The sequence below is a fragment of the Eublepharis macularius genome, chromosome 1, assembly GCF_028583425.1.
Source record: "Eublepharis macularius isolate TG4126 chromosome 1, MPM_Emac_v1.0, whole genome shotgun sequence".
Classification (NCBI taxonomy): Eukaryota; Metazoa; Chordata; class Lepidosauria; order Squamata; family Eublepharidae; genus Eublepharis; species Eublepharis macularius.
The window spans coordinates 7,637,999-7,663,384 of NC_072790.1; the positions used below are offsets into that span (position 1 = coordinate 7,637,999).

The window sequence follows — 25,386 nt, forward strand, 5'->3', positions numbered from 1 at the left end:
TACATTCCTTTGGATGCTATCTGAGGAGAAATGTTTGGCATAAATACCGAATCCGATGTGGCGGTGCTTGAGAAGTGCAGGCTTTTCACTCGGTCATCTTTAGTTCGCTCACTATCCTTTCAATCTACTGAACCCAAAGTGGACTGCTGTCAATTCTGAAACTTATGTAGTACAAGAGGTTTCCTATCCCATGACTAAATAAGGTCAGCCCTGTTTATCTTCTGAGATCTGATCTTGTCAGATATCAACTCTTCAGCAGGGCTGATCTTGTTAAGTCATCGGATGGGAGACCAGAGTTACAGAGGGAGGAGATGGCAAGCCGCCTCCGTTAGCCTCTTGCCACAAAAACCCTACAAGGGGTCGCCCTAAGTCAAGTAGGATTCTAAAGCAGGATTTGGTTTTTTAAACTATTCAGTAATTATGTTACGATGCTCACAATTGCAGATAAGATTTAAATGGATACTGCCTAGTCATTGTGGTCTTTAACACCCTTCCTCTTTCCACTTTGATCGAGGGATCTTGAACAGTGGCAGGAACTGAATGCAGGCCCAAGATTTGTAGTTTGCTGATCAGCTCAGCCTTGCTCTCAGAGCGGAAAAGTTTACCGAGCTCAGCCTTCTATGTTTGGAATCTTCTTGGCATTGTGCTTCAGCATTGCCTGCATAAGTACAGTCCCCTTTAATAATAACATTTGATTTATATACTGCCTTTAGGATGCCTTATCGCCCACTCGGAATGGTTTACAAAGTACGCTATCTTTATCCCCACAATGATCACCCTATGAGGTGGATTGGGCTGAGAAAGTGCCTGTTAACTGACTGACCCAAAGTCACCCGACTGGCTTCAAGTGGAGAAGTGGGAAAATCCAACCCAGTTCTCCAGATTAGAGTCGTGCCCTCTTAACCGCTACACCAAACTGGCTTTCTTTCACCATAGGATACGTTCTCTTGCGCTGGTGCTTCTTTACCACAGGAAGAGAAAAGATCTGAAGAGTTTCCTTCCAGGAGGTAAAGAAGTGGCGTGTTCCTCAATCTCTGCACATGACATTGCTGTCAAGGACACAGGAAGCATGAGTGTCAATAGAGAGTATGTTTTATTTGCGGTGGCACAGTAACATCATTAAATTTCTCCCTGTAACTAGAGCTCGATGTCCTAATGACAAGGATGAAATGCCTGAAGGATCACCATCCACATTATACGCTACTTGCGCCTGTTTCACTCGGGAGATGTTGTGCCGGTGGAAAGCATAAAGTGAAGCCTTGGACTAATCTGCATCACACGACGAGGCTGCTGTCGCTCTGGAGCATATCACACCCTCAGATGTGGTTTCTATGTGGAGAAAGAGATTAAGTTAAAGCCAAAATGTTTAGCGTTTAATAAGCGCTTTCTTCATCAAATCAATCCCGCTGACCGTTATCAAGACATGCTTGTTTCTCAAGGAGAAACCTGGTTTTAAAGGCCAACATCACTCAATTAGTGCTCTGAAAGACCACTATAAACCCAGCGTGCAAAGTCTGGGTTTGAGGCCAGTAGCGAGACTTGTTCACATACTCGTTCCATACTCGTTCACATTTCGTGTCAAGGCCAGCTCACTCTTTAAAGAGGAAAGCTGATTCTTAGAATTCAATTGAACAGATTTTACAAAAAACAGAGAACAGCAACATGACAAGAGCACCACGTATGTACAAACATGTTAGCGTAAGGCCAGGAAATGCAGGGAAGTACAGTATATTTTTATCATCACATCATTCCTGTGAGGTAAGTTAGGCCGAGAGAGTGGGATCTGTCCAAGATCAGCCAGGGCAGAGCAGGAATTTAAGCCTGTTTTCCCAGATTCTTCCTCAGTATTCTGACCACTGCACTACACTGGCACTCTATGATTTATTATATTTCTTAAAAACAAAACAGAAGTCTTTGTCAGGTTGTAGATGTCAGGGCGTCACAGAAATTTTGGGTTTCTGAGAATTGTAATTAAACATAGAGTACTACATAAATGTACTGATATGTGAGCATAAGGCCAAGGAATGCAGGGAAGCACAATATATTTTAGTCACCTAAACATCCCTGTGAGGAAGGTTAGGCTGAGAGAGTCCAAGGCCAGCCAGGGCAGAAATTTAAGCCTGCTTTCACAGGGCCTTCCTCAATATTCTGAGCACCACACTACACTGGCACTCTACGAAACATTTTATTTCTTTACAGTGTCTACATGCTGCCTTGCTCCTTGGAAATGGTGCCCAATGCAAAATTTAGTGAAGTGTATCGAGAATTGGTAGGCTTGGAAACAATGAAAAGGACTACATAACGTGCGTCCTTTCAACCCTCCTGTAGCTGAAAAAATGGATTGGGGTGAGTGGAAAACATCTCACGGCACGGTTTCCAGGGGGTAGCTGAGTTCAGACTTCAAATGCCACACGCTCTGGTGTCAAACAAGCTGGTGACACAAAGAAGATGCACTGCCGTACACAGTCCTCTTCTCACCTGCAGGATCCTGTCAGAGAAGTTTCAAGGAAAGAAAACAAAACTTGCTTATACCTATACTAGACCAGGATCGCGATCAAACACCAAAGAGTGTTTCGTATTTATCTTTTTATAACTAAAAAAGATACCACATTGTGTGCAAGCTTCTGAGAAAAACAGAAGCCTTTCTCATGTTCAATCAGAAGATCCTACACCGGGATCTTCTACATCCTTTATTAGCGCAACTTTCAGAGTTTTCTGATGATTTTAATATTCGGTTCCTGCTTGATAATCCAGATGGGAAAATAACGGAAATGGTACCTAAGTTCCTCTACAGTGCCATGGCTATACGCCCAGACAAGTGATATTCTGCACTGCTTTTGCTGCACTGTTGCCCTGCTCTTATCTGTATTTTAATTTCATTTTGTATGGAGTCTCTGTATTTAAATTTTTTTACATGCCAATAAAGGATCTCATGATCAAGAACAATTCAGCTTTATTTTTAGTAAAAGATGTAACTGTTGAATTCTCTTTATGCTGTTTACTCTTCACCAGTCTTCTAATTATGGTACCCTCTGTCTGGTATTATTATTTTCTTAAAGCAGTAAAGTAAGTTGTCTTTTTCGTTGTCCACTTTAAGGCACACCTTTATTTTGGGTAGTTAAAAAGTTGGCCAAGCCTGAAAAATCAGAAAAAGACTCACAAGTTCCCACATCTTGCTCTTCTGCTACAGACCAACGCAGGTATCCATCCACCTGAAACAAGCCTTTAGGGAGTCACTCACAATTCTGTGATGCCCCTCTTGGGCGACTCCCCCTTTAAAAATAAGGCTGGCTATAGGCCTTGGCAAGAAACAGTCTGAATTTTCAGGAGCTTAACTGTATGTCAATGCAAAAGTTACTCCAGGTGTTTTGGAAATATTACCTTCGATGCCTTATAGCATACAGAACATTAATGTCTAAATTTCAGCTAAAATATATTTTCAGTTCAGGAAGAACTGAAGCGTTCCTACGTCTAGGTTACATCTGCTCGATTACCCTTTTAAGGTATTCAATTACTTGTCTAGAAGACGCTTAGTAAAGAAAAAGAATGGCAACAGTTAGCTGCTAACCATGAGATTCTCTTGCAATTTTACCTTAAAGATTCCTGCTTTTATTTGCTTAACACATGTAATACTGAAGTGCATGAAGTTTTCCATAGATAAACCTTTAAACACTGACCAGATGATAACTCAAATAAAACAAACATTATGCATCAACTGCACAATCTGTTATTAATCTATTGCAAATTTAAACTCCAACATAGCAGTACATTCTGAAAAGTTATGTGGGATAAGTTGCAGCAATTATGAACAAATAACAAATACAAGCATGAACTTTCAAGGTACACTTGTGCACGGGGGAGGGACATCTACGGGATGTGTGTGTATTGTTATTCTTACCCATAGGAGCAGCAGGAGTTAAAGCCATGCTTTGAAGCAAGGCTTCTGCTTCCCTTCTCTTCTTTTCAAGGTCAGGCTTTTCTTGTACAGCAAGAGCTTCTTTCCTCTGATCCATCTGCAAGTTTTAAAATGAAAATATTTATGTGGCAGCAGATAGTTTCAATCTCTCTCCTGAGTAAAAATAGATCCAGCCATGTTAGATGCATCTGACGAGAACTGTGATTCGCGAAAACCTAACCTACCTGACAAGGTTGGTGTGGGGACAATTTCCACCCATGGCATAACAGCAAGGTAGTGTTGTACAGTTGTTAGTGTCTTTCCCTCAGTTCTGCCAGGCTGCAAATCTTCCCCCCCCACACACACACAGGAGCTTTGGACATACTAAAAACTTGTTGCAGGCAGGATTGTAGGAGGGACAGTTTTAGTGTGCAAGGACACACTGAAACTTAAACTCTCTGCTGTTCTAGCATTCTGGAAGAAAAGCAGCACTAAGAAATTCTTCCTCCATTAATGGCTGAATGAGGAGGCAGCTTGATATAATGGTTAGCGTCCAAGGACACATTGAAAATATTCTCAGTGTTCTGCATGAAAAAGAGCATTACAAAAAGAATTTTCCTGCTCATGGCATAACAGAGAGGCAGTGTAGTACAGTGGTTAGTGTCCTTCCCTCAGTCCTGCCAGGCTGCAATTATCCCCCCCCCCACACACATAGGGGATTTGCACACACTAAAAACATACTGAAGGCAGGATTTTAGGGGGGAAAGTTTTAGTTTGCAAGGACACAAGGAACCTTAACTCACTGCTGCTCTAGCATTCTGAAAGAAAAGCAGCATTTATAAATGCTCCCTCCACTCATGGCTTAAAGACGAGGCAGGGTGGTCTAGTGGTTAGTGCCCAAGGACACGCTGAAAATTCTCACTGTTCTACTAGCATTCTGCATGAAAAGGAAGCATTGCAAAAGGGCTTCTTCCACGCATAGCATAACAGAGAGCCAGTGCGCTACATTGGTTAGTGTCCTTCCCTCAGTTCTGCAAGGGTGTAAATCTCTGCCCGCCCCCCCACACACAGTGGCTTTGAATATACTCAGAACTTGTTGCAGGCAGGATTGTAGGAGGGACAGTTTTAGTGCGCAAGAACACACAGAACCTTAACTCACTGCTGCTCTAACATTCTGCAAGAAAAGCAACACTAATAAATGCTTCCTCCATTTATGGCTTAATGAAGAGGCAGGGTGGTATAATGGTTGGTGTTCAAGGACACTTTCAAAATTTCTCACTTTTCTACTAGCATTCTTTTTTTTTTTTTGATTTTTTAAACTTTTATTGCAGATAAACCATTACAACATACAAACGTACACATATAAATCAAAACATTAACCAGTACAGAACTATTGTGATACAGGAGGGAGTTAAGTACATACAGTTAAGAGCTATATAGTTCAACAAAACATATAAGCTATAATGTAAAGGTTCTAGAGAGAGTAATTGAAGTATTTTTGATCTAGGCTGGATATTATTTTTATCAACATATTCAAAGAATGGAAGCCATTTTTCCATGAACTTGGAATTCACAGGAAACTGTTCAGCTATGTAAAGGTCATTATGGGTTTTTTCCATTATGAAGTGATTCCACACTTTTTCAAGCCATGAATCTACAGAGGGTGCATGATCTTTCTTCCAGACCAACGCTATCTCATTCTTTGCTACTACGAAAAGGGTTGCAAACAATTCTTTTCTAATCATAGGTATAGCTAAGTCATCCCATTGATCTAAAAAAATGATTTTGGGATCCAAAGGGACTTCATATCCTGTAATTGTTCTGATTGATTCAGTCACTTTCTCCCAATAGCTTTTAATAAAAGGGCAGCCCCACCAACAATGGGCAAACGTGCCCGTCTCTCCACAGTTTTTCCAGCATTTTGGGGAAGCTGATGGATATATATAGGATAGTCTCTTAGGCGTAAAATACCACCTGTGAATAATCTTAAATGTTTGCAGCTCAGTTAGGGTAACGTTTGATCTAAATATAGTTGAAGTCCAAATCTTATTCCATGTCTCAAGAGATTGATCTATATTACAATCTTTGGCCCAGCTGGATTGGCAAAGAATTTGCTTTTTGTTCAGTGTGTTCAGTAATGTAGTGTAAAGTATGGAGATCATTCCTTTTTTTTTGAACTGTATAAGATCGTATTATCATTTCAAATTCCGTCAGGGGAGTTTTCATTATTGATTTTATGCCTATTTGTTCCATCATATTTTTAATCTGTAAGTATCTAAACCATAACAGTTTTTGCATTAATTTGTCTTCTATTTCTGATTTCTCCATCAGGCCTGAATTTGTAGCTATATCAATTAATCTTGTCATCTTAGCCTGTTGAAATATATTTATGAAATCTGATTCTTGACCTGGAGGGAACCAAGACTAACAAATGAGGAGAATCTGGATTTTTCTGGAATAAGTTTAGCTTTAAATTTGTCCCATGTCTGCAAAATTGCTAATAAAAACGTATTTTTGTTAATGCTTTTGGGTCTATTTATTTGTTTGTTCCATATTAAATCATTGAAGGAGGATTTGTCCAATTGAGTATTGAAAAGGGTAATCCATTCTGCTGTAGTTTCCACAGAGATGAGTTGGAGTAAGTTTAGAAGTCTAATTGCTGCTTGGTATAAATTGAGATCTGGGTAATTAAAACCTCCGTCTCTAGATTTTCGTCTCAATGTGGAATAAGAAATTCTTGGGTGTTTGTTTTGCCATAAGAAACTATTGATCATTGTTTGCCATTGAGTAATTAGCGTTATGGGAATTGTTATTGGGATTGCTCTGAAAACGAAAAGAAACTTAGGTAATATAAATGATTTTATTAGATGAAATCTATCGAACCAGCTAAGTTTTAGTTTATTCCAATTGACGATTTCTGCTTTAATTTGGTTAGCTATTCTTTGGTGATTCAATTTGATAAGGTCGTTTAATTTGGAAGTAATATTAATGCCGAGGTAAGTTAAATGATTTGAGGCCCATTGATATTTATACTGTTTACAAATTATGTTTTCAGTACTTTTAGAGAGATTGATAGGAAGGATTTGTGATTTTGATTGATTAACAATCAGGCCAGATATAGCACCAAATTCAGTTAACAAGGGGTGGAGATATGTCATTGAGGTTGTTGGGTTAGTTAAATAAATTAGCATGTCATCAGCGAAAAGTGAGATTTTAAAGGAACTATCTTTAATAGGGATTCCAAGTATATTTTCATTTTCCCTTAAAGCTACTGCGAAGAGTTCCAAAGCTATAGCAAAGAGCATGGGAGATAGCGGACAGCCCTGTCTAGTGCCTCTATTAATTACAATTTTTTCTGAATGTAGACCATTAAGTCTAATATTAGCTGTAGGTTGCGAATATATTGCTCCAATAGTGTTTAGGAATTTCTCACCAAAGCCTAGAAATTGAAGGGTGCTACATAAGTATTTTTTCTCAACCGAATCAAATGCTTTTTGGATATCTAAAGAAAGAAACAATGCTTCAGTCCTGTTATTTTTGCAATACTCAATCAAATTTAAAGTTTTATAAATATTGTCTGTAATTTCTCTTTTGGGTATAAAACCTGCCTGATTATTATGGATATAATTGCTTATGAATGAGTTTAAACGTCGGACCAATATAGATGTAAATAATTTATAATCATGATTGAGAAGTGATATTGGTCTATATGAATCAGCTTTTGTTGGGTCTTTTCCTTGTTTATGTATAACTACTATATCGGCCATATTCCAGGTAGGGGGTAATTTACATTCATCCAAAACTAAATTGCAAGTATTAGTTAGATATTGAGCTAGCAATGTAGCATATTTTTTATAGAACTCTGATGGGTATCCATCAGGTCCCGTGGCTTTGTTATTTCTGGCTAACTTAATTGCTTCTAGGGTTTCCTGTAAGGAGATAGGTTTTTCTAAAATTAATCTATGGTTCTCTTCCAATTTCTTTACATTTTTAAGTGAGTGTAGAAAATCCATAATCTTAGTTTGTTTGGGGTTTATTGATGAATACAAATTCGTGTAAAATTCTCTAAATACTTGCAAAATTGATTTGGAATCATGGCGATTTACTTTGTTTTCGTCTTGGAGTAGGTGAATGTTATTTTTCAAATTTTTTTGTTTTATTTTATTCGATAGAGTTCTTAGGGCTTTTGGGGTATTAAACCAATATCTTTGCTTAGACTTAATTAAACTTCTATGTACACTGTTACTGTCAAGCGTTTCTAAAATTTTACGTTGGGCAGTTAATGTTTGGTACGTTTTTTTGCTCCCTGTCATTTTATGTTCTTCCTCCAAACTTTTAATGGATTCTGCTAAATCCTGTCTATATTTTAATTTTTCTTTGTTTATATTCGCTGAAAGCGCTATAATATGTCCTCTTGATACTGTCTTAATCGTATCCCAGAGTATATTAGCCTTTATTTCTTCAGAGTTATTATCAGCTATGGCTCTTTCTAGGATTCTTTCTATTTCTTTAGCTGCTTGGTGATTATAAAGTAAATGTTTCGGTAAACACCATTGTTTGGAGCACTGTTTTGGTATTTCTGAAGCTATTAAAACATTGACCCAAGAGTGATCAGAGATTAGACACGATCCTATTTGGGAATCAATCGCTTGCTCAAGCATTGAATCAGAGACTAAAATAAAGTCAATCCTAGTATATGAGTTGTGCCTTTGAGAGTAATAAGTATAATCCTTTTCCCCTACATGTAGATGTCTCCATATGTCAATAAGGTTGTGTCTTTGTAAGATGGGTGGCAACTTTGTCTTTCTATCTTTTTGAGTGGTTCTTTTCTCAAAGTGTGATCTGTCCCATTTGTAATCCATTATGTAGTTTAGGTCCCCCCCTACTATGAGATGACCTTCCTGAAATTTCTCCAGTTTTCCTAGTGTTTCTTCAATGAAATTTAATTGTTGATTATTAGGGGCATAAATGGATGCGAAGGTGTAGATTTGTTCTTGAATTAAACCTTTAACAAAGATGAATCTTCCTTTAGGATCTTTGAGGGTTTTTTTATGTTGAAATAGAAGATCCTTTGTAAATAGTATTGCCACCCCCCTCGATTTGGAGTTACCTGCTGCATAGTATTGTGAATGAATCCAGCTTGCCTTTAAAATATCTGTATCATTATTTTTAGCATGAGTTTCCTGTAGAAAAATTACCTGAGATTTAGTTTTGGCCAACAATGAAATAACTCTTCTCCGCTTTATAGGATTTCCCAAACCTCTTACATTTAGAGTGGTCATTTTAAATTTAGAAGCCATGATTTGGTATATATAATACTGCTTCTCTTATATAACACAAGTACCAATCTACTACAATAATATCAAACAGTAAAAGACATACAATTTAGCACTCTATTTTAATTCCACTCTCTTCTTTCACAAACACATAACTAATCCCTATATCCTAACTATGGGTATTTTTTTTTGTTTATTTGTTTTGTTTTGTTTTTCTGAAGTTTTTCCTTATGGTTTTCCCTATTTTAATATTTTTTTTAATTTTTTTTTATTAATTTTATTTTTTTTAAAGATATAATTAAGTAAATATATGAATTTTGTGAGCTTCCTTATAAACTTGTTACCTCCTGTACTATACTAAACTATACAACCTTTCCCTTCCTTCCCCTAGTTCTTGAGATTTGTGTTATTAATAAGCGTAAATCCCTAAATCTCCCCCACCCTCCCCTCCCTTTACCCCTAGGATATCAAATATCTTTATAAACTCTCTTAACTCAATAACCTTTTAACAATCAAGTTACATGCTACCAGCTATTTCGTAGAACTTTCAAACTGGGTCGTTGACTGCACGCCACAGTTTTGGAAAGTAATTTTCCAAATGAAAAGTTCTAATACCACGGAGCTGTGTTGAAGCCCTCCCTCTCCCCCCCCACCCCCAATCTCCATTTGTCTTAATTATAATATATAAGACACAACAATAGCTGATTAATTCAATTAAAAGTTCTTGTCCTCCAAGGACTGCTAGGCATTTCTTATCGGGATCTTACTTCCCTTCTGTGGAGAAAACATGTCCGTCAATTTTCTCTTCTGATTTTGCTTGCTTGTCTCCATGGGTATCTCCACGCCGATGTTATTCAAGAGTTCTGTTCCATTCCTTAAGTTCGTAGCAACATGATGTTTCCCGTTCAAAATCACTAATATCTTGACATGATTTATCCACTTATATCTGATGTTAGCTTTCCTCAGCGCGTCTGTGATAGGTTTCAGTTCTTTCCTTATTAATAATGCTTCTCTCGGTAAATCAGTATATATTTGCACTGGGGTTCCATTGAACAATATTGAGCCTGATATTTTAGCTGTTTCAATTATTTTCATCTTTATTTTTTGATCAGGTATCTCTATGATTATGTCTCTTGGCACAGGTCTGTTCTTATATTGCTTAGGAGTTCCGATTCGGTAGGCTTTTGTAATTAGGGTGTTTACCCCTTCTTCTAGTTCCAGATGCTTTACAAGCCATCTTGAGATTACAGGTATTAAATCTTCCTTTGGTAACAAAAGTTCATCAATTCCCCTCAGCTTCAAGTGATTCTGTCTCATATTAACTTCTAGGTTAATCAGTCTTTCTTGCTGGTTTTCAAAAGCCTCACGCAGTAAGCTCACTTCTCTCTGTGTCGAGGAACTTGCATCTAAAGCTTTATCTGCTTTTAGACTTGTTGCTTGCAAGTCCACTTTTATTTCAGCCAGTTGTGCCGTTAGTGGGGCAATCAGTTTAGCGATTTGTTCTAGGATTTCATTCTTTAGTTTATTGAGCTGAGGATCTAGGGTTATATTAGCATTGTGTACCTTTTCGCTCGCATGAGAAGGTAGTCCGTCCGCCATTTTGGATCTCTCCATTTTTACTTCCTCGCTCTGCATTCTCTCCTTAGGCGCCGAAAAAAGCGGCTGTAAGTTTTTAGCTGCTTTCACTATGTTCTTTCTCTTCTTAGCGTTGTTATTTTTCATAATATAGCAATCAAAAGTAATGTTGTGTAGCTTTATATGGAGAATTGGGGGCTGGGAGGAGCGGAGATCTTTCAGCACGCGTCCATCCCGGAGTCAGCGACGCCACGCCCCCCTCTACTAGCATTCTTAATGAAAAAGCTTTCCAAATAGACTTCTCCTGCTCATAGCATGACAGAGAGGCAGTGTAGTACAGTGGTTAGTGTCCTTCCTCAGTCCTGCCAGGCTGCAATTACCCATCCAGTAGGGGATGAAGAAAAGCAGCATTAGTAAATGCTCCCTCCACTCATGCCTGCGTGAAGAAGAAGTGTGGTATATTAGTGTCCCAGGACAGACACTAATGCAGAATGCTAGTAGAGCAGTGAGAGAGTGTTCAGTGTCTCCTTGGACACTAACCAATATACCACCCTGCCTTTTCACAAAGTTTTGCCTGCAATAAGTTCGGAGGGTGTCCAAAGGCATACTCATGAGTGGAGGGAGCATTAATTAATGCTGCCTCTCTTACAGATTGCTAGAGCAGCAGTGAGATAAGTTTCAGTGTGCCCCTGCACACTAAAACTGTCTCTCACGGCTCTACTAGCATTCAGCATGAAAAAGAAGCATTGCAAAAAGGCTTCTCCCGCTCATGGCATGAGAGAGAGGCAGTGTGGTACAGTGGTTAGTGTCCTTCCCTCACTGTCCCTCCTACAATCCTGCCTGCAGTAAGTTTTCAGTATGTCCAAAGCCCCTGTGTGGGGCCGTAGAGATTCACACCCTTGCAGAACTGAGGAAAGGACACTAACCAATGAACCACACTGCCCCTGTTATACTATGAGCAGGAGAAGCCTTTTTGCAATGTTCTTTTTCATGCAGAAAGCTAGTAGAGGAGTGAGAAAATTTTCACTCTGTCCTTGGACACTAACCATTATACAACCCTGCCTCTTCACCAAGCCATCAGTAGAGTGAGCATTTATTAATACTACTTTGCTTGCAGAATGCTAGAGCTGCAGTGAGTATCTCCAAAGCCCCTATGGAGGGGGAGAGAATTGCACCGTGGCAGAACTGAGGGAAGGACACTAACCACTGTACTACACTGCCTCTCTGTTATGCCCTGAGCGCGAAAAGCCTTTTTGCGATGCTCTTTTTCATGCAGAATGCTAGTAGAGCAGTGAGAAAATGTTCAGTGTCACCTTGGACACTAACCACTATACCACACTGCCTCTTCATGGAGCCCTGAGTGGAGGGAGCATTTATTAATGCTGCTTTTCTTGCAGAATTCTAGAACATCGGTGAACTTAAACTTTACTCACTGCTGCTCTAACAATCTGCCAAAAAAGCAGCATTTATAAATGCTCCCTCCACTCATGGCTTAAAGAAGAGGCAGGGCGGTATAGTGGTTAGTGTCCAAGGACACACTGAAAATTCTCACTGTTCTACCAGCATTCTGCTTGAAAAAGAACATTGCACAAAGGCTTCTCCCACTCATGGCATAACAGAGAGGCAGTGTGGTACAGTGGTTAGTGTCCTTCCCTCAGTACTGCCAGGCTACAAATCGCCCCCCACCACCACCAATAGGGGAAGTGGACATACTACAAACTTGTTGCAGGCAGGATTGTAGGAGGGACAGTTTTAGTGTGCAAGGACACACGGGAACTTAACTCTCTGCTGTTCTAGCATTCTGGAAGAAAAGCAGCATCAATAAACGCTCCCTCCACTCATGGCTTAATGAGGAGGCAGGTTTGTATAATGGTTAGCGTCCAAAGACGCATTCAAAATTTTCTCACTGCTCTACTAGCATTCAGCATGAAAAAGATCACTGCAAAAGGGCTTCCCCCACGCGTGGTGTAACAGAGAGGCACTGTGCTACAGTGGTTAGTGTCCTTCCCTCAGTCCTGCCAGGCTGCAATTATCCCCCCCCCCCACACACATAGGGGATTTGCACACACTAAAAACATACTGAAGGCAGGATTTTAGGGGGGAAAGTTTTAGTTTGCAAGGACACAAGGAACCTTAACTCACTGCTGCTCTAGCATTCTGAAAGAAAAGCAGCATTTATAAATGCTCCCTCCACTCATGGCTTAAAGACGAGGCAGGGTGGTCTAGTGGTTAGTGCCCAAGGACACGCTGAAAATTCTCACTGTTCTACTAGCATTCTGCATGAAAAGGAAGCATTGCAAAAGGGCTTCTTCCACGCATAGCATAACAGAGAGCCAGTGCGCTACATTGGTTAGTGTCCTTCCCTCAGTTCTGCAAGGGTGTAAATCTCTGCCCGCCCCCCCACACACAGTGGCTTTGAATATACTCAGAACTTGTTGCAGGCAGGATTGTAGGAGGGACAGTTTTAGTGCGCAAGAACACACAGAACCTTAACTCACTGCTGCTCTAACATTCTGCAAGAAAAGCAACACTAATAAATGCTTCCTCCATTTATGGCTTAATGAAGAGGCAGGGTGGTATAATGGTTGGTGTTCAAGGACACTTTCAAAATTTCTCACTTTTCTACTAGCATTCTTAATGAAAAAGCTTTCCAAATAGACTTCTCCTGCTCATAGCATGACAGAGAGGCAGTGTAGTACAGTGGTTGGTGTCCTTCCTCAGTCCTGCCAGGCTGCAATTACCCATCCAGTAGGGGATGAAGAAAAGCAGCATTAGTAAATGCTCCCTCCACTCATGGCTGCATGAAGAAGAAGTGTGGTATATTAGTGTCCCAGGACAGACACTAATGCAGAATGCTAGTAGAGCAGTGAGAGAGTGTTCAGTGTCTCCTTGGACACTAACCAATATACCACCCTGCCTCTTCACAAAGTTGGGCCTGCAATAAGTTCGGAGGGTGTCCAAAGGCATACTCATGAGTGGAGGGAGCACTGATTAATGCTGCCTCTCTTACAGATTGCTAGAGCAGCAGTGAGATAAGTTTCAGTGTGCCCCTGCACACTAAAACTGTCTCTCACGGCTCTACTAGCATTCAGCATGAAAAAGAAGCATTGCAAAAAGGCTTCTCCCGCTCATGGCATGAGAGAGAGGCAGTGTGGTACAGTGGTTAGTGTCCTTCCCTCACTGTCCCTCCTACAATCCTGCCTGCAGTAAGTTTTCAGTATGTCCAAAGCCCCTGTGTGGGGCCGTAGAGATTCACACCCTTGCAGAACTGAGGAAAGGACACTAAGCAATGAACCACACTGCCCCTGTTATACTATGAGCAGGAGAAGCCTTTTTGCAATGTTCTTTTTCATGCAGAAAGCTAGTAGAGGAGTGAGAAAATTTTCACTCTGTCCTTGGACACTAACCATTATACCACCCTGCCTCTTCACCAAGCCATCAGTAGAGTGAGCATTTATTAATACTACTTTGCTTGCAGAATGCTAGAGCTGCAGTGAGTATCTCCAAAGCCCCTATGGAGGGGGAGAGAATTGCACCGTGGCAGAACTGAGGGAAGGACACTAACCACTGTACTACACTGCCTCTCTGTTATGCCCTGAGCGCGAAAAGCCTTTTTGCGATGCTCTTTTTCATGCAGAATGCTAGTAGAGCAGTGAGAAAATGTTCAGTGTCACCTTGGACACTAACCACTATACCACACTGCCTCTTCATGGAGCCCTGAGTGGAGGGAGCATTTATTAATGCTGCTTTTCTTGCAGAATTCTAGAACATCGGTGAACTTAAACTTTACTCACTGCTGCTCTAACAATCTGCCAAAAAAGCAGCATTTATAAATGCTCCCTCCACTCATGGCTTAAAGAAGAGGCAGGGCGGTATAGTGGTTAGTGTCCAAGGACACACTGAAAATTCTCACTGTTCTACCAGCATTCTGCTTGAAAAAGAACATTGCACAAAGGCTTCTCCCACTCATGGCATAACAGAGAGGCAGTGTGGTACAGTGGTTAGTGTCCTTCCCTCAGTACTGCCAGGCTACAAATCGCCCCCCACCACCACCAATAGGGGAAGTGGACATACTACAAACTTGTTGCAGGCAGGATTGTAGGAGGGACAGTTTTAGTGTGCAAGGACACACGGGAACTTAACTCTCTGCTGTTCTAGCATTCTGGAAGAAAAGCAGCATCAATAAACGCTCCCTCCACTCATGGCTTAATGAGGAGGCAGGTTTGTATAATGGTTAGCGTCCAAAGACGCATTCAAAATTTTCTCACTGCTCTACTAGCATTCAGCATGAAAAAGATCACTGCAAAAGGGCTTCCCCCACGCGTGGTGTAACAGAGAGGCACTGTGCTACAGTGGTTAGTGTCCTTCCCTCAGTCCTGCCAGGCTGCAATTATCCCCCCCCCCCACACACATAGGGGATTTGCACACACTAAAAACATACTGAAGGCAGGATTTTAGGGGGGAAAGTTTTAGTTTGCAAGGACACAAGGAACCTTAACTCACTGCTGCTCTAGCATTCTGAAAGAAAAGCAGCATTTATAAATGCTCCCTCCACTCATGGCTTAAAGACGAGGCAGGGTGGTCTAGTGGTTAGTGCCCAAGGACACGCTGAAAATTCTCACTGTTCTACTAGCATTCTGCATGAAAAGGAAGCATTGCAAAAGGGCTTCTTCCACGCATAGCATAACAGAGAGCCAGTGCGCTACATTGGTTAGTGTCCTTCCCTCAGTTCTGCAAGGGTGTAAATCTCTGCCCGCCCCCCCACACACAGTGGCTTTGAATATACTCAGAACTTGTTGCAGGCAGGATTGTAGGAGGGACAGTTTTAGTGCGCAAGAACACACAGAACCTTAACTCACTGCTGCTCTAACATTCTGCAAGAAAAGCAACACTAATAAATGCTTCCTCCATTTATGGCTTAATGAAGAGGCAGGGTGGTATAATGGTTGGTGTTCAAGGACACTTTCAAAATTTCTCACTTTTCTACTAGCATTCTTAATGAAAAAGCTTTCCAAATAGACTTCTCCTGCTCATAGCATGACAGAGAGGCAGTGTAGTACAGTGGTTGGTGTCCTTCCTCAGTCCTGCCAGGCTGCAATTACCCATCCAGTAGGGGATGAAGAAAAGCAGCATTAGTAAATGCTCCCTCCACTCATGGCTGCATGAAGAAGAAGTGTGGTATATTAGTGTCCCAGGACAGACACTAATGCAGAATGCTAGTAGAGCAGTGAGAGAGTGTTCAGTGTCTCCTTGGACACTAACCAATATACCACCCTGCCTCTTCACAAAGTTGGGCCTGCAATAAGTTCGGAGGGTGTCCAAAGGCATACTCATGAGTGGAGGGAGCACTGATTAATGCTGCCTCTCTTACAGATTGCTAGAGCAGCAGTGAGATAAGTTTCAGTGTGCCCCTGCACACTAAAACTGTCTCTCACTGCTCTACTAGCATTCAGCATGAAAAAGAAGCATTGCAAAAAGGCTTCTCCCGCTCATGGCATAAGAGACAGGCAGTGTGGTACAGTGGTTAGTGTCCTTCCCTCACTGTCCCTCCCACAATCCTGCCTGCAGTAAGTTTTCAGCATGTCCAAAGCCCCTGTGTGGGGCCGCAGAGATTCACACCCTTGCAGAACTGAGGAAAGGACACTAACCAATGAGCCACACTGCCCCTGTTATGCCATATTCTGAGCTCTACATCTAGAGGTATGTTCCTGGATGCGTAATCGCAGGGGGCATGTGGTGCAGCCAACATAAAATTGGTCGCAGTCACATATCAGGAGATAGATGACACTAGAGGTGCTGCAGGTGGAAAAAGATCTTGAACGTCGGTGAACTTAAAGTTAACTCGCTGCTGCTCTAGCAATCTGCAAGAAAAGCAGCATTAATAAATCCTCCCTCCACTCATGGCTTAAAGAAGAGGCAGGGCGGTATAGTGGTTAGTGCCCAAGGACACACTGAACATATTCTCACTGCTCTACCAGCATTCTGCTTGAAAAAGAAGCATTGCAAAAAGGCTTCTCCCACTCATGGCATAACAGAGAGGCAGTGTGGTACAGTGGTTAGTGCCCTTCCCTCAGTACTGCCAGGCTACAAATCTCCCCCCACCACCACCAATAGGGGAAGTGGATGCACTAAAAACTTATTGCAGGCAGGATTGTAGGAGGGACAGTTTTAGCGTGCAAGGACACACGGAAACTTAACTCACTGATGTTCTAGCATTCAGTAAGAAAAGCAGCATCAATAAACGCTCCCTCCACTCATGGCTTAATGAAAAGTCCAGGTGGTATAATGGTTAGTGTCCAAAGACAAACTGAAACTTAACTCACTGTTGCTCTAGAATTCTCCAAGAGAAGCATAATTAAATGCTCCCTCCAGTCATAGATTAATGAAGGGGCAGGATGGTACAGTGGTTAGTGTCCAAGTACACACTGAAAACTATCTCACTGTTGTCCTAGGATTCTGCATGAAAAAGAGTGCTGCAAAAAGTCTTTCCCCACTCACGGCATAACAGAGAGGCAGTGTTGCAAGTGGTTACTGTCCTTCCCTCATTTCTGCAAGGCTGCCAGTCTCCCCCCCCCACACACACACAAAATTACAGGCAGGATTGTAGGAGGGACAGTTTTGGTGTGTAAACACATATGGGAACTTCTCAATGCTGTTCAGGCATTCTTCAAGAAAAGCAAAATCAAAAAGAGTCCAGTAGCACCTTTAAGACTAACCAATTTTATTGTAGCATAAGCTTTCGAATATCAAGTTTTCTTCGTCAGGTGTCAGGTATATTGTAGCTTATGCCACAATAAAATTGATTAGTCTTAAAGGTGCTACTGGACTCTTTTTGATTTTGCCACCACAGACTAACACGGCTAACTGCATCTATGACCATTCAAAAAAAGCAGCATTAACAAACGGTCCCTCCACTCATGGCTTAATGAAGAGGCTGGGTGGTATAACGGATAGTGTCCAAGGACACACTGAACATGCTCTCACTGCTCTACTAGCATTCTGCATGAAAAAGAGCATTGCAAAAAGGCTTCTCCTGCTCATGGCATAACAGAGAGGCAGTGTCGTAAACTGGCTAGTGGTTATAGTGCTTAGTGTCCAAGGATACACTGAAAATTTTCTCCCTGTTCTACGAGCATTCTGCATGAAAACGAGCACACGATAACTCAAATAAAACAAACATTACAGATCAACGGTACAATCTGCATTTCATCTACTGCAAATTTAAAGCACAACTTAGAAGTACATTCTGAAAAGTTATGCTGGATAAGTTGAATCAATTATGAACAAATATCAAATAAGCATGAATTAACAACCCAACTTTCAAGGTTCACTTGTGCATGGGTGAGGGACGTTTATGGGATATGTGTTCATTGTAATTCTTACCCGTAGGAGCAGCAGGAGTTAAAGCCATGCTTTGAAGCAAGGCTTCCGCTTCCCTTCTCTTCTCTTCTTTTCAAGGTCAGGCTTTTCTTGTACAGCAAGAGCTTCTTTCTTCTGATCCATCTGGAAGTTTTAAAATGAAAATATTTATGTGGCAGTAGACAGTTTCAAAGTTCACTTCCAAGCAAAAAAGTGGAAACAGAAAGAAGAACATCATCTGTATTTCACGGAGAAAGGCCTGTTCTTGAGAGACTGAGTAACTCCAGCATCCTTTCAATTATCTAGCAAGAGAAACTGGGGAGGAGGTGGAAATAGGAGACAAATGGCCTGTCCCGCCCAGATCTTGACCTCACTCGAGGGTGGAGGGATTGAGAGTAAAGACTGGACCTTAGTAGCACCAAGGCTCTAGAAATGACCTTAAAACTAAAAAGGGAAGGAACAGACATTCTTTTCTATGCCTCCCGGCTTCCTTGCTTTCCCTGTCATCCCTTATAACACCCATTCAACTCTGAGAGAGAGCAAGGGATAGCACTTTAGTCTACGGTCCCTATCCTTTTTCCAAAGTATCTCTCAGAACCGTTTGGGTACATTACAGCCTTCATAGCCACAGAAAAACCCTCCTCCTAGATAATTCACTTTCGTACAGTTTGTGGAAAGCCAGGAGAACGGGAGACCCAGTGGGGTAGAGCGTTTACAGGATCTGAGAGACCCAAGTTTGAATCTTCTCTCTACCATGGAAGCTTTCTGAATGACTTTGGGCCTGGCACACTCTCAGCTTAACCTGCCTCACAGGGTTGCTGTGAGGATAAAACAAGAGTCAACGAGAACACCTTGGGGAGGAAGGCAGGGTATAAATGAAATAAAGCTATAAGGATTGCTGTACAAGGACTGCAGGCTAGTTGACTGTGCATGAGGAGTTGACTGTGCATGAGGACAGTCACAGGCTGATCTCAAAGCTACCCGCATGGCTCGGCCACTTTACTATTAAATATTGTGACCCCATGTGATATTCACATGTTCCCCCAATGCCTTCGGAATGATCTCAAGTGTAAAGCTTATTTTAAAATAAGCAGGACCTTTAAAGACAGAGTCATATCCTCCTATAGATTCTCTGCCAATGTAAGCGAAATGGGACAATCTGCTTAAAAAGGTACATGTAGAAATGGCATCTGAGACTGTGAGAGTGGGGAGACAAAAGAAGGCAAAGGAATAGAGTTGTGTAGAAAACGAAAGACTCTTTGCAGGGGGCCTGTCTCTGGCTTCAAAATTAATACCTTTGAAACTGCCGGTATGAGGTATGGGGAGGTGCCGAGAGAGAGGGAGGGAGGGAGGGAGGGAGGGAGAGATTCATTCCTGAGAAAAATGCAAGGAGGCGAGTTGCCACCATGCCATGCCGCATGATAAGTTTCCAACACTATTTTCCTCTGGTTCAGAAATAAAGATCTTGGCTGCACAACAAAAGGTTTTTTCAAAGGAAAAGGACCTGGGGTGGGGGTGGCTAGGAGATATAATAAACAAAGCCATTACAATCTGTGCACATGGCAACCTCTGAACATGTACTTAAATCAGCCCCTTTTCAATTTTCAGCAAAAACCAGCCTGCAATAGGAGACACCCCCCCTCCATTGGACACAGTTAGTATTAGATTATGAAAACATTACAATGTAAAGCCCCACAAAAAGAGAAACTGAGCAGGAGAAAGCAGGCATGAGGATCTTAACATGCCTTTCTCCCTCTTACTATGAGAAATGTAAGGAGCGGCTTCTCATGCCAGGGGGAGGCTGAGCTTTCAGATGCCCAAAGCCTGCCGAGAGAGCAGTGCCCATCCTGTTGTAGCCACTCCAGATGAGAGAGAGGCAAAGGCAGGAGAAAAGCTTCCCATGCCAGGGGGTGAGTTTTCAGATGCCCCAAGCCTGCAGAGCCAGCACTGATCCGTCTGCCATTGCCCCTCTTCCTGGTCCCAAGTGACCCCTGCCCTCTCCAGCCCTGCCCCTGCACACCCTGTGCTTGAGCTCCTACCTCCAGACAGGCTCACATGTAGCCCAGCAATTCAAACCGCATTCAAAAGGCAAACGGCTCTAAGGCAGGGAGACAAACGTCCCAGAGAAAGCCCAGGCCCCGCCTCTCCTCTCCTACGGAGCCTGAGAGGAACCAAACTGCCTCCAGATGTGGGCGGGGCCTGCTAAGCCCACCAACTAGCAGGGAGAGAGAAAAGCTCAAACCACGTGCAGCTGCTGCTTCAGGAATTAAAGGGACAGTTTAGTGCAGTGCGGGGCTGGGAAAGCTCTTTAGCTTCTTGCCACAGCCCTGTTTCAAAAGACTGAAGGAACTGCTGCCCTCAACTTCCAGAGATCATCGCTGGCATTTTTAGACAAGCCCAATTTTACCCTAGAAAAAACTTTCAGAAGCCTGTGGAGGGTGTGAGTATGTGCTGTGCCTTCCTCCCCTGGAAGGGGGAATGCTGGAATAGATTTGCTATGTTTTGAAGGAGCCCTGTCACGTCCATCATTTTGATCATGTTTCTTTACACTACAAAGAGGCATTAAATAGCATGTCAGGCTAGGATCTGGGACTCCCAAGCGGAATTCCTGGGCCAGCCACACCATCTCAGCCTAACCTACCTGACAAGGTTGGGGCGGGGACAATGGAGGACAGGCAGGGTGGTATAGAGGTTAGTGTCATAGGACACACTGAACATTTTCTCACTGCTCTACTAGCATTCTGCATGAAAAAGAGCATTGCAAAAAGACTTCTCCCACTCAAGGCATGACAGAGAGGCAGTGTGGTACAGTAGTTAGTGCCCATTCCTCAGTTCTGCCAGGCTGCAAATCGCCACCCCCCCCCACAGGGGCTTTGGACATAATAAAAACTTATTGCATTAATAAATTCTCCCTCCACTCATGGCTTAATGAAGAGGCAGGGTTGTATAGTGGTTATTGTCCAAGGAAACGTTGAAAATTCTCTCACAGTTCTACTAGCATTCTGCATGCAAAAAAACTTTTCCACCCATGGCATAACAGAAAGGTAGTGTTGTACAGTGGTTAGTGTCCTTCCCTCAGTTCTGCCAGGCTGCAAATCTCCCCCCCCCACACACACACAGGAGCTTTGGACATACTACAAACTTGTTGCAGGCAGGATTGTAGGAGGGACAGTTTTAGTGTGCAAGGACACACGGGAACTTAAACTCTCTGCTGTTCTAGCATTCTGGAAGAAAAGCAGCACTAAGAAATTCTTCCTCCATTAATGGCTGAATGAGGAGGCAGCTTGATATAATGGTTAGCGTCCAAGGACACATTGAAAATTTTCTCAGTGTTCTGCATGAAAAAGAGCATTACAAAAAGAATTTTCCTGCTCATGGCATAACAGAGAGTCAGTGTCGTACAGTGGTTAGTGTCCTTCCCTCAGTCCTGCCAGGCTGCATTTATCCCCCCCCCACACACACACAGGGGATGTGCACACACTAAAAACATACTGAAGGCAGGATTTTAGGAGAGAAAGTTTTAGTTTGCAAGGAAACAAGGAACCTTAACTCACTGCTGTTCTAGCATTCTGAAAGAAAAGCAGCATTTATAAATGCTCCCTCCACTCATGGCTTAAAGAGGAGGCAGGGTGGTCTAGTGGTTAGTTAGAGCAGTGAGAAAATGTTCAGTGTCACCTTGGACACTAACCACTATACCACACTGCCTCTTCATGGAGCCCTGAGTGGAGGGAGCATTTATTAATGCTGCTTTTCTTGCAGAATTCTAGAACATCGGTGAACTTAAACTTAACTCACTGCTGCTCTAACAATCTGCCAAAAAAGCAGCATTAGTAAATGCTCCCTCCACTCATGCCTGCGTGAAGAAGAAGTGTGGTATATTAGTGTCCCAGGACAGACACTAATGCAGAATGATAATAGAGCAGTGAGAGAGTGTTCAGTGTCTCCTTGGACACTAACCAATATACCACCCTGCCTTTTCACAAAGTTTTGCCTGCAATAAGTTCGGAGGGTGTCCAAAGGCATACTCATGAGTGGAGGGAGCATTGATTAATGCTGCCTCTCTTACAGATTGCTAGAGCAGCAGTGAGATAAGTTTCAGTGTGCCCCTGCACACTAAAACTGTCTCTCACGGCTCTACTAGCATTCAGCATGAAAAAGAAGCATTGCAAAAAGGCTTCTCCCGCTCATGGCATAAGAGACAGGCAGTGTGGTACAGTGGTTAGTGTCCTTCCCTCACTGTCCCTCCCACAATCCTGCCTGCAGTAAGTTTTCAGTATGTCCAAACCCACTATGGGAGGGGAGAGAATTGCACCGTGGCAGAACTGAGGGAAGGACACTAACCACTGTAGTACACTGCCTCTCTGTTATGCCATGAGTCTTTTTGCAATGCTCTTTTTCGCGCAGAATGCTAATAGAGCAGTAAGAGAGTGTTCAGTGTCTCCCTGGACACTAACCTGCCTCTTCACAAAGTTTTGCCTGCAATATGTTCTCAGTGTGTAAAAAGGCATATTCATGAGTGGAGGGAGCACTGATTAATGCTGCCTCTCTTACAGATTGCTAGAGCAGCAGTGAGATAAGTTTCAGTGTGCCCCTGCACACTAAAACTGTCTCTCACTGCTCTACTAGCATTCAGCATGAAAAAGAAGCATTGCAAAAAGGCTTTTCCCGCTCATGGCATAAGAGAGAGGCAGTGTGGTACAGTGGTTAGTGCACTTCCCTCACTGTCCCTCCCACAATCCTGCCTGCAGTAAGTTTTCAGTATGTCCAAACCCACTATGGGAGGGGAGAGAATTGCACCGTGGCAGAACTGAGGGAAGGACACTAACCACTGTACTACACTGCCTCTCTGTTATGCCATGAGTCTTTTTGCAATGCTCTTTTTCGCGCAGAATGCTAATAGAGCAGTGAGAGAGTGTTCAGTGTCTCCCTGGACACTAACCTGCCTCTTCACAAAGTTTTGCCTGCAATATGTTCTCAGTGCGTCCAAAGGCATACTCATGAGTGGAGGGAGCAATGATTAATGCTGCCTCTCTTACAGATTGCTAGAGCAGCAGTGAGATAAGTTTCAGTGTGCCCCTGCACACTAAAAATGTCTCTCACTGCTCTACTAGCATTCAGCATGAAAAAGAATTATTGCAAAAAGGCTTCTCCGGCTCATGGCATAAGAGAGAGGCAGTGTGGTACAGTAGTTAGTGTCCTTCCCTCACTGTCCCTCCCACAATCCTGCCTGCAGTAAGTTTTCAGTATGTCCAAACCCATTATGGGAGGGGAGAGAATTGCACCGTGGCAGAACTGAGGGAAGGACACTAACCACTGTACTACACTGCCTCTCTGTTATGCCATGAGTCTTTTTGCAATGCTCTTTTTCGCGCAGAATGCTAATAGAGCAGTGAGAGAGTGTTCAGTGTCTCCCTGGACACTAACCTGCCTCATCACAAAGTTTTGCCTGCAATATGTTCTGAGTGCGTCCAAAGGCATACTCATGAGTGGAGGGAGCACTGATTAATGCTGCCTCTCTTACAGATTGCTAGAGCAGCAGTGAGATAAGTTTCAGTGTGCCCCTGCACACTAAAACTGTCTCTCACGGCTCTACTAGCATTCAGCATGAAAAAGAAGCATTGCAAAAAGGCTTCTCCGGCTCATGGCATAAGAGAGAGGCAGTGTGGTACAGTGGTTAGTGTCCTTCCCTCACTGTCCCTCCCACAATCCTGCCTGCAGTAAGTTTTCAGTATGTCCAAACCCACTATGGGAGTGGAGAGAATTGCACCGTGGCAGAACTGTGGGAAGGACACTAACCACTGTACTACACTGCCTCTCTGTTATGCCATGAGTCTTTTTGCAATGCTCTTTTTCGCGCAGAATGCTAATAGAGCAGTGAGAGAGTGTTCAGTGTCTCCCTGGACACTAACCTGCCTCTTCACAAAGTTTTGCCTGCAATATGTTCTCAGTGTGTAAAAAGGCATATTCATGAGTGGAGGGAGCACTGATTAATGCTGCCTCTCTTACAGATTGCTAGAGCAGCAGTGAGATAAGTTTCAGTGTGCCCCTGCACACTAAAACTGTCTCTCACTGCTCTACTAGCATTCAGCATGAAAAAGAAGCATTGCAAAAAGGCTTCTCCCGCTCATGGCATAAGAGAGAGGCAGTGTGGTACAGTGGTTAGTGCCCTTCACTCACTGTCCCTCCCACAATCCTGCCTGCAGTAAGTTTTCAGTATGTCCAAACCCACTATGGGAGGGGAGAGAATTGCACCGTGGCTGAACTGAGGGAAGGACACTAACCACTGTACTACACTGCCTCTCTGTTATGCCATGAGTCTTTTTGCAATGCTCTTTTTCGCGCAGAATGCTAATAGAGCAGTGAGAGAGTGTTCAGTGTCTCCCTGGACACTAACCTGCCTCTTCACAAAGTTTTGCCTGCAATATGTTCTCAGTGTGTAAAAAGGCATATTCATGAGTGGAGGGAGCACTGATTAATGCTGCCTCTCTTACAGATTGCTAGAGCAGCAGTGAGATAAGTTTCAGTGTGCCCCTGCACACTAAAACTGTCTCTCACTGCTCTACTAGCATTCAACATGAAAAAGAAGCATTGCAAAAAGGCTTCTCCCGCTCATGGCATAAGAGAGAGGCAGTGTGGTACAGTGGTTAGTGTCCTTCCCTCACTGTCCCTCCCACAATCCTGCCTGCAGTAAGTTTTCAGTATGTCCAAACCCACTATGGGAGGGGAGAGAATTGCACCGTGGCTGAACTGAGGGAAGGACACTAACCACTGTACTACACTGCCTCTCTGTTATGCCATGAGTCTTTTTGCAATGCTCTTTTTCGCGCAGAATGCTAATAGAGCAGTGAGAGAGTGTTCAGTGTCTCCCTGGACACTAACCTGCCTCTTCACAAAGTTTTGCCTGCAATAAGTTCTGAGTGCGTCCAAAGGCATACTCACGAGTGGAGGGATAACTGATTAATGCTGCCTCTCTTACAGATTGCTAGAGCAGCAGTGAGATAAGTTTCAGTGTGCAGCTGCACACTAAAACTGTCTCTCACTGCTCTACTAGCATTCAGCATGAAAAAGAAGCATTGCAAAAAGGCTTCTCCCGCTCATGGCATAAGAGACAGGCAGTGTGGTACAGTGGTTAGTGTCCTTCCCTCACTGTCCCTCCCACAATCCTGCCTGCAGTAAGTTTTCAGTATGTCCAAACCCATTATGGGAGGGGAGAGAATTGCACCGTGGCAGAACTGAGGGAAGGACACTAACCACTGTACTACACTGCCTCTCTGTTATGCC

General features: G+C 42.8%; 1 long non-coding RNA gene across 1 annotated transcript; it reads right to left on the reverse strand.

The window, feature by feature from the left end:
- Window positions 1-1,148: 1,148 nt before the first annotated feature.
- Window positions 1,149-20,226, reverse strand: LOC129340170 (uncharacterized). The gene is made up of 4 exons (XR_008598003.1): window positions 20,145-20,226; window positions 18,130-18,249; window positions 3,899-4,013; window positions 1,149-2,488 (listed from the first exon to the last, which is right to left on the reverse strand). It is a non-coding gene; the product is annotated as an uncharacterized LOC129340170 (long non-coding RNA).
- Window positions 20,227-25,386: the final 5,160 nt, after the last annotated feature.